Source organism: Limulus polyphemus, unplaced genomic scaffold (assembly GCF_000517525.1).
Source record: "Limulus polyphemus unplaced genomic scaffold, Limulus_polyphemus-2.1.2 Scaffold1451, whole genome shotgun sequence".
Taxonomy (NCBI): Eukaryota; Metazoa; Arthropoda; class Merostomata; order Xiphosura; family Limulidae; genus Limulus; species Limulus polyphemus.
Window position 1 is genome coordinate 195,736 of NW_013667061.1, and position 9,902 is coordinate 205,637.

A 9,902-nucleotide genomic window follows, 5' to 3' on the forward strand; every position below is an offset into this window, starting at 1 on the left:
GTTCGCTTGACTCAATTATCTCTATTTTCAATCTATTTGCATATCTATCTATCGCTGGCTTTATTTGCCGGCTTATATAGTAAAAAAGAGGGCGCCTGAAAACACTCGGACATTCGCGAGGTTCCTTGATAAGTCATGATCCTTCTAGAAACTCCAGCGCGCATGCTCCCAGCGTCGCGTGACTTCGACTGTCGTAACAATATGTTTGTGATTTTGTGGTATTTTCAGTTAAAAGTCGATTTCCCGACAAGTATCAGACAGAACTTTCTGCAATAATAGCAGATTATGACCAGGAAGACTTACGAGACTTCTTGTTTGATTGTATTTAAATATATTTGAACTGAGTGTTCGTTTTATGTGAAAAGAAACAGGTTTGATAAACTTTCGGTAGAACAAACAAAAATCTTTACTTACGAAAAAAAAAAAGTCAAAGCGTGTACCCATGTGCGACAACAAACAGTTCTCAATCCAAATTATACAATGGTATTAGCCTTGAAGTATTCCTTTTCGCAAGATAGATTACCACAACACTAAACGTTGAAAGAACTCTAGTACATTTTCTCTCTGCAAAAACTAGAAACGAACTGATAAGAAAAGGAGAGTCTGAATTCCAAACATCAACATGCTTTCTTTGTCCAGTGGACAGAGCTAGATTGTGACCTCTACTAGCATCAGGCAGCTAATTGACGTTTGAGTCCGCCCAGCGAAAGATATTCCAGTTCTAACTAGTTAAATTCCAGGTTCAAAATATAATGAAAAATCCTTAGTGGCAAGAGACGTCTTTAAGGGTCCCTATGTATGCTCACTCCACTAATGTTTAGGATGTCTCAGCCTAGTGCTGATGGAGTGTTTGTTGGTGAGATGTTTATGCTACAACCAAAGTCCCTGTGAGCAAAACTAAATTAATACCCCCCTCAATATTTAAGAGTGCAGGTAAAGAAGACCTGTACTGTTTCCTTAATCATTATAATCAGTTCACTGCATGGAGTAGCTTGACTCAGGAATGGGTGGCACAATACTTGATCTTGAATTTGAATGGCCCAGTCTTTGTTTCTGTCAAGTACTTAAGTGAGGAAAACTCTGAGATTGGGATACAGGTTTAGCTGGTTTCACCAACATTTCAACCCCATGTAAAACTGAGCTTTCCATCAGGCAGAGTTCAAGGTTTAAAAGAGGGGTTTCTACTGAGAGCTTGGCCACTTATACTGATGACTTCTACTATTTGCATAGGAAGGAGTATTCTGCAATGGCTTGATCAGATCCTCTGGTGAGCTATCTGGTGAGGCAATTTAGGCATCACTTGAATGTGTGAGGCATGCTCACCCTCATGGAAGCAGTTTCTGCAGCAGTAAGGTATAAAGTCATAATATTGGATAAATTGCAAGAGATGATGAAACCCATGGTAGCTGCTGTAGTGGCCATACCTCAGACAGACCACCATTTTGAAATGGTTACACCGTTCAAAGCTCATTCTTTTGTTGAGAGCAAGTCAGCAGCTTACTTATCATGGCATTGCAATACAACTCCACTGGCTTCCGGTGAGTGGGCAGGGCTTCTCTGGCTCTCCCATAATGCTTATGTCACAGCCAATGCCGGTTATGCCTCTTCCAAATATTGTTCTGACAGGGAGGATTAAAGTATCTGCTTTTGATGTGGGCAATTGAGTTACTTTAAAGTAACTGCGCATCCCTTGCCATACATTAAAGTAGGCAAGGCTATTTGTTTTGACCAACTGCACAGCAGCTGGAGGAGGGCTAACAGCGAGCAGTAGCTGTTGATATTTTAGCTCTGGGATACTAATGGAGCCCAAGTTGGGCCTGAGTATCAACTTGGGGAGAAGTACAACAGATAGCTCATGCCAAAAGGTTTAGTTGTCTGCCAACCAACTGTCTTAGGGCTCAGTGATACTTGGTATGTGACTATAATAGTAAAAGGATGAGAGATAGGGATGTTTGTTGACACACGAGCTGCCAGTACATTGGTTGATCTTGCTGTACATTAGACACTCTGAACAAAGCCACTAATCTATCAAGTTAACATTGACTTCACTCTGTAGAATGGTGATAAACTAAATGTAACTAGAGAGGCACTTCTCTATCTACATCTAGGTGATGTAAACCATAGAACGAAGGTTGTGATCTCCAACTATGCTTCTGGTATTTGTATCCTAGGGATGGATGCACTGGAGAAATTGTCAGTCAGTTTTGCTGGGCAACAAGTCAAATAAATTTCCTTAGGAAAGTCATCAGATGCTGACCAAACCAGATCCAGAAATAATGTTTCCCATGAGTGTATGTTGCAGAGAGAGTCAAAGTACCTTCATGTACACAAGTGGTGTTCCAAGTTTTACTGCAGATGAGGTCTAGTGCTTAATAGATGTAATGTGGTGACAGAACTAACATGTGAAATGTACTGTTTTCTCCCCAGAAAGCAGGCAACATTAGCTCAAACAATGATAACTCTAAAAGGAGGTAAGTCCTGATGCTATTTTGCAGTTATGGACAGTTATTCAGCTTCATTCTGGAACGATTTGTTGGCAAATTAAGTAAAATGGAGGTAACTGAGACAAGTGGTATGGTTATTGGTGATTCTGTCATGCCATGCTCATGGGTAAGTATACTGTTGCCAACAAATTTGAGTTCATTAGGGACAGAACTTTAGTGACTTGTTGGTTGTATATAATGATGTATTTGTATAACTAGATGGGTGGTTTGATTGAACAAACATGATGTGCAATCACATAGATACAGACAATGCATGTTCAATAAAACATCCACCAAAAAAATTCTCTGGAATACTAGGGATGTAGCCGATTTTGAGATACAGTGGATGTTAAAGGACTGATTCGTATAGCCTTCATAAAGTTTGAGGCTGCTGTAGAGGTAATGGCCAGGAAGAAAGAGAGTACACCTAGGTTTCGTATTGTTTTCAGATGGGTGTCTACATTGATGCCTTTCCATGCCTGTGGATAGATGAATCACTGGATGCATTGAAAGATTGAAAGGTGTCTGATGGTTTAACACTTTAGATCTTACATCAAAATACTGGTAAATCTAACTGAACAGTGAGAGAGAACTTAAGACCTCTTAGCACTCAAGATGGTTTTTACAAGTTTCATGTTATTCCATTCAGCCTGTGTAATGAGCTCATCACTCTTAACTTTTGATATGCTAATGGGGCTTACATTTAAGGGGTCACTATGGAAAAGGTGCCTGACCTATGCCAATGAAGTATTCATGTGTTTGGCAGCATGTTTGAATCTTTTGCTCAAACCTGAATATAGTACTTTAGTATATAATAAAGACAGGCTTGAAGTTGAAATCAAGGGTGCGTGCCCTCATGCATATGTAGATGGAATAACTCTACCATATTTTAGGTAGAGATGGAGTCTCTGCTTACCCTGCAACAGTTACAGTAGTGCAAGACTGGTCCGAATCTATGAGCAAATGAGGTGTCTACAGTTTTCTTGGTTTTGCACCATATTACCAACATTTGTGGCCAACATCTCCAACATTACCACACCGTTATCTGCTCTCACTAAAGCTGGTGCACATTTTAGATGGACCATGGAGTGTGATCAAGCATTCTAAAGTATGCCTTAGTTGAGGCTTTAGTGTTGACATATCCATGATGAGACTGTGAGTTCTTGTAAGATATTAATATTACCAATGATAGTGAAATTTAGGCAATGATATTGCAGTTGCAGGATGAAGTGGAATATGTAATCATGTATAATAGTCGGAAGACCATGGCTATCGAATACAGATATTGAATGACAAAGAAATAATATTTTGCTGTTATGGTCATTGCAAAACTCTAACAAAATTACATATAATAGAAAGTTCACAATTTGTGTGGACTATGCACCACTGAAGTGACTTACGAACTTTAAAAATCTGGAGGGAGTGATTGCTCACTGGATCACAACTTTTCAGGAGTGTGAAAACGGAAATCATCATCCAGGCTTTCAACACAGAACTGCTGACAGATTGTCTCACTGCATGCTGAGACCTGTTCATTTATTGAATGTCCTGACTCTGGACACAATGTGAGAGTTAAAGCCATATACAATGAGAGATTCCACTAATAGTTGGATACCATATTAAATGCCTTAGGATTTCCAGAAAGAGCAACTGAGGGACCCATATCTAGCATGTGTGCTCCTTGCCATACAGCAAAGTGAAGAGTGGCCAGCACAGATTGAGGAACTTGGCATGGATGCATGTAACCTGTGATACTTGAGTAGCTGTAAGTAAAAGAAGATGAGTTATGTCATTGTTATCAACCACCAAGATATTACTTTCAACCTGTGTTGTAGATAGGGATCTCTAGAGTCCTTAGACATAAAACACTTCAGTCTTTATGTAATATGAAAAATGCAGGCCACTAAGGTGCTATGCACACTTGTAATGAAGTAAAATGCCAGTTTTGCTGGTTGCATTCGAGTCGAGACGTTAAGCAATAATGTAAACATTGTACAACATATTTTCTCTCTGGAGAAAAAGCTGATATAAGCAGAGAAAACTAACTGAGCTTTGTTTGTTCTTCTTTCTATAGAATAGCCTTGGATATTGCTTGCACTCTCCCAAAAGTGGAAGCTAGTATGTGCTGGTCATTATTAACTAACCAAAGTACCCAGCTTCGCTCGAATTATTAGGTTGATAGTGTGTGTGTGTATTCTGATCCCATTTTAACATAAAAGTATAACTATATACTTTTGTTGCTAAGCAATATGACATAAAAGCCATTGTTGGAATGCAATGTTACCAAAATGCACTAGCTTTTCTACATATTAGAAGTTGTTATATATAAGGAACCACTTCTTTTCTATGCGGTTTTTCGCTAGTTGGCCTCATAAAAAGATGCACACGCGCATGTGCGCACGCACGTGGATAAGATAAGTAATACCTAGGTGCACACCATCATGGTCCACTTAGTATGGGTCAAAGTTTCGGGTTCTACGTTCTTGGAGCTATGGCAGTCATATTTCTCTTCTATGTGTTTTTTTGCTAGCTTGCCTCACAAAAAGATGTGCACGCGCACAGACGGGGATAATTAACAATACCCAGGTGCACACCTTCAGAATCCGCTTAGTATGTGTGCAAAGTTTTAGGTTTCTAGGTTCTTTCCTCTTGGAGCAATAGCGGTCACACACTCACACACACACACACACAGACTCACAAACACGCCATTTTATTTTTATAGATTACTTCACAAAGAGGGTTGAGACTTATCTATTAGCCTATAATTTAGCACAGTCAGTTGCTGATGCTTTGACAGAATATTTGAGTTGGCACATTTGAAGAAATTCAAATGGATCAGGGAGCTGACTTCAATAGCCAGCAATTTTCTTAGTCGTGTGTGGTGAAAACGTGCAATTTGACTTACCATCCTCAATCTAATGGGTTAGCAGAACAGGGAATTTAAACTATCAAGTAGATGTTTGCAATGTTTGTTAAACCCAACAAAGCTGACTGGGAGAACAACTGCTGTGTGTATTGATGACACGTCATGCAAAAGATCAACGATTGAGTAGCTGTTTGCTGAACATGCTCATATTTAGTTTTGAAATACTTCTGCCTGTGAATGTGACATATGGCCATTCCTCTAAAAACAGATATGCCACAGTGTTTACAAAAATATATGGTGTAGCTAGGGTCTGCATTGGTTGACAGACACGAACTTGTATATCAACAGCCACCATGCAACAGAAACGATGTTATGATAAGACAGTTAAAGAACGAATGTTTCAGTGGCTTTCATACAGAGTAGCAGTATAAAAGCAATTTACTTCTGGCTTTACATGTCCTTATTTTCCCTGATAAATGAGTTAATTGACATACAAGTTACAGCAGTTGCGTGGAGCACACTGACGAGATACAATGAACTTATTACTCACTGACTATACGATGAACTACCGGTCGAGACCGACAAGTCAAAGTATGATGAGAGTACTGTTGTGTATCAGTTTGACTTAGCTGGCTATATGAGTTGAGTCAAATGAGGAAGCGCCTGGAGAAGAAGTGCAAAATAGCTCTATTGGTTGGTAGTGACAATGATGGCGACTTCCGGTCATTATGGCTGGGTGTAACTGCCAGAACAATAGCTAGAACAGTCACTAATTAAATGATCAATGACTAATCCATACTATCAAGTGGTGTTTCAGAATGAAATGCATGCAGTAGATTGTGTGACTGCCACTTGACTATTGAAGTTAGGATTGACAGGACTGAACGTGATGATGGAACCCTTAACTTTCTGTTAAGCAAAGTTTCACTGAAAGATATCTACAGGTTAGCGAGCGATAACTGTTCGATTATTACAATGTTAGGATGGTTGGTATTAGTAGATGCAGTGCCTAGAATTTCATCAGTTTGTATGATTGAAGGGGATTGCTAGGAGTTTGAAAAGTCAGCTGAAAGGGCATTGAAACCCTTCCTTATCGAGTTGTTAAGCTATTTTCTAAACCAAAATGTGCATCTGATATTTTGCAAAAATCACTTTCCCCATCGATTTGATTGATAGCAAAATTTCTGAGAAGGAGACTACACAATACTCATTGGATCTTTTAGTATATTTAAGTGTGTTCATGTAACTCTTCTATGTGAACTGAGAAAGTTGTGGCCTTTCTCAGCTTAGAATATGACTTAGATTGTTAAGAATCTTTGATATTTTCAGGTCTAATAGACTTCCCTCAGAAGTATTAATGCAAGTCTGCAGAATAACTGAAGATTCGATCAGGATAGTTATTACAGAGTAGCTCGCCCCCCAGTAGCACAGCGGTATGTCTGCGGACTTACAACGCTAGAATCCGGGTTTCGATACCCGTGGTGGGCAGAGCACAGATAGCCCATTGTGTAGCTCTGTGCTTAATTACAAACAAACAAATAGAGTAGCCCGAATCCCCTGAATAACTGAGTTCATGGACAGGAAATAACGATACTGAACACAATGAACAATCTTTTTTTCAAAACATAAACACAATGCGTACAGCGCGTATATTTACTTGGGATTGTAGATAGTCATGTTTACTGGACCTGAGATGTTCTTTCTCCAAACTTCACTCGATGTTAATTTGAACCAGACTCATTAAACATAATGATGCTTAAACAATTTGGTAATGTCAGACTTATTGTATAACAACCAGACAGTAGTGAGAGGATTGTAGCTGGATTCCAGAGTAGCTGTGTTAGATGTTGTCATGGTAATGTTAACAGTGGGCAGCACAGCTGAGTATTGGTCCTGAGACCTGATGAAGTCTGGAGAATGGCGACATCTACAGGAAAAGAATTCTGTAAAGTTGCAAATATTGTGTAAACGTAGACACGGCACATCACATGACTCAGTGATTGTCCAGCTGATTTCAAACCTTTGTTTTAATTGCTACCTTGAAGAAACATTTTTAATTTTTAAAAATCATCTCCAGATTCTGTTCTTTCTGGAATATCCAAATTCAAAACATACAAACTTTAAGTTCATATGTGAATTTGGAAACCAAAGCGTACTTCCTTCATTGGATACGTCAATTACCAGCTTTGATAAGGGCTTTTACTATTGATTACTACAGTAAGCCCAGATTTATACTCAAATTCATAAAATTTGGTTCCCGCTTTCTTTAAAACCGAAGCTAGATAACTATATCAATTAGAGCTTAAAAAATTACCAGTTCTACTTTCGCTTTCAACTCAAAATTAACTAACATAGAGACTAGTTCATTAGGAAATGAATACTCTCTTCATGTTGCTGATTCAACAATTTAAAAGACCAAAACATAAGAACAAAAAGGAATAGGTCAAATTGTGAAACGTTACATGTAGCTATTTCTTTGCCTTATTTACTCGAACTGTTGAATCCACTTCATATAAACTTCAAAAACTAGTTGGTTCTTGTTTTACACAATTTTTGCTTTTCATTTTCACACTATAACTTCAGGCTAATGACTCTGTTTAGCATCAAAGATAGGATTAAACCATTCTGTGCTCATTGGTCTAAAGTTTCAGACGTCAGTCTTATCAAATAATGCTGCACTGATAGTGTAGAATGCCAATTACACGACGTTTCACTGAACTTTGTAAAAACTCTTATCTTTGGCAAGTCCATCATATACATTCACCCTTGAACGTTTCGTGATGACCCAATTTTATCTTATGACTTTCAAATCAACTCTTTAGCTTGTTTGTTTCAGAATTTTATGCAAAGCTACACATGGGCCATTTTAGCATAGCCGTCCCTAATTTTGAACTGTTAGACTAGAGTCAACAGTTTTTCACTGTCAACTCTTGCATGATCGAAAAGTGTGATTTAACCTTCACTCTTATAGTGCACCCACTCTCCCAAAACAAAGAGCGTGTTTTGTGGCAACGGGTTGCAAACCATGAACCCTCGGATTTAGAGACCAAGCACGCTTACCATTATACCACGCCCAGCCCTTTCTGCTTCTAATTAAAGATACAAAATTATTCTTATCACAAATTTAAAACTGTTTTTCTGAACAAAATGGAAAACTTAAAGAAACTCCTCAAACTTTAAGGATTTGTCCCAAAATGTTCTTAGTCTAACAAATGCAAGTTATAAGTCTGACCTATTCAAATAATATTGTCTCACTTATCATTCTAAAGTAAATAACAGAGTATTAAACTATCACAAATTGTTCGTGAACAACGATTAGACCTCACAGAAGGCATTTAGATGTCTCACCCAGACACCAGATAATGGAATCGTGTCGTAGAAGAATGTTGAATGGTATCTGTGTAAGTCAGACAATCAACCGCAACACAAGCGATAAACGATTCTGGCTTGCTGCAATTTGTTACCTACTCCAAGATCGAATGAGATTTTTGCAATCGCAGGGTAAAGGGGGTTAGGAGCAAATTTCACGTGTGGTGTTTTCTCCTCACGACAAGGCACAAAGCAACTCGTCTGCAATAGAGCCAATAACACGTTTAGTGAACCAGGGTAACGACGTGTGGAAGAATATTCTTTTTTATTATTCTATTTTTAAGACGTGAAGCGTTTCATCTTGCAGCCAGAAAACAGATCCAACCCCATTTTCATACAGGAGCATAAACGCATATGGCTGCGGTGAAGTATTATATAGGTAAGAATAAGCATTGGTAGAGGTACCGACTTCTTCATCCTGAGGAATAGTATCATTGATACCACACATTTTAGAGATCACATATAAGTCCCTTTGCGCTGCCAAATGTGGGTGAAATTGGCCCTGACTTCAACGTAGTGGCTATTAATGCCATGAATTTTATTACAGTTTTGATTATCTTTTGAATGCTTTCAACTATATAAGTGGTGTAAGTTGAAAAGAGTAAACGTCCTAACACTGAGCCCTGAGATTCCCTACTTGTGACAGTAATACAGTTTGACCAAACTCAGTCTATAACAACTTCCTGCTTTCTTTCATCCAGCTACTTTTTCTGTCCAATGAGCCATCTTATCCCCCACACCCATAGAGATAATTTTTAACAAGCCTTTTGTTGCCATCTTGTCAAATGCTTTTTAAAAATCCAGATACACCAAATAGACACCCTTTTCTTCATCTACACGAGCAGCAACCTCTTCAAAGAATATCAAAAAATTAGTAGGACAAGATATTTTCTAGTGAAACCATGTTGACTATTCAATAATCGTAACCATGGAAACTGACTGAAAGATTACAAAGGTCGGTTAATTCCTAGTTTCATTTGCATACAAGACTAGCCAAATTAAAAAAAAAGCAAGAAGAACTGCAAATGTAAGTATTTCAGGATTGGAAGCAAATTTCTTACAATCGTACGATGCGGCTGATTGAGTAAAGGTCATCTTAACTTGTGAAACTCTTTGTATTTTAAACTATCATATATATTATAATAAATAAAACCCAATTAAAAAAAAACACACAAAGAAAGAAT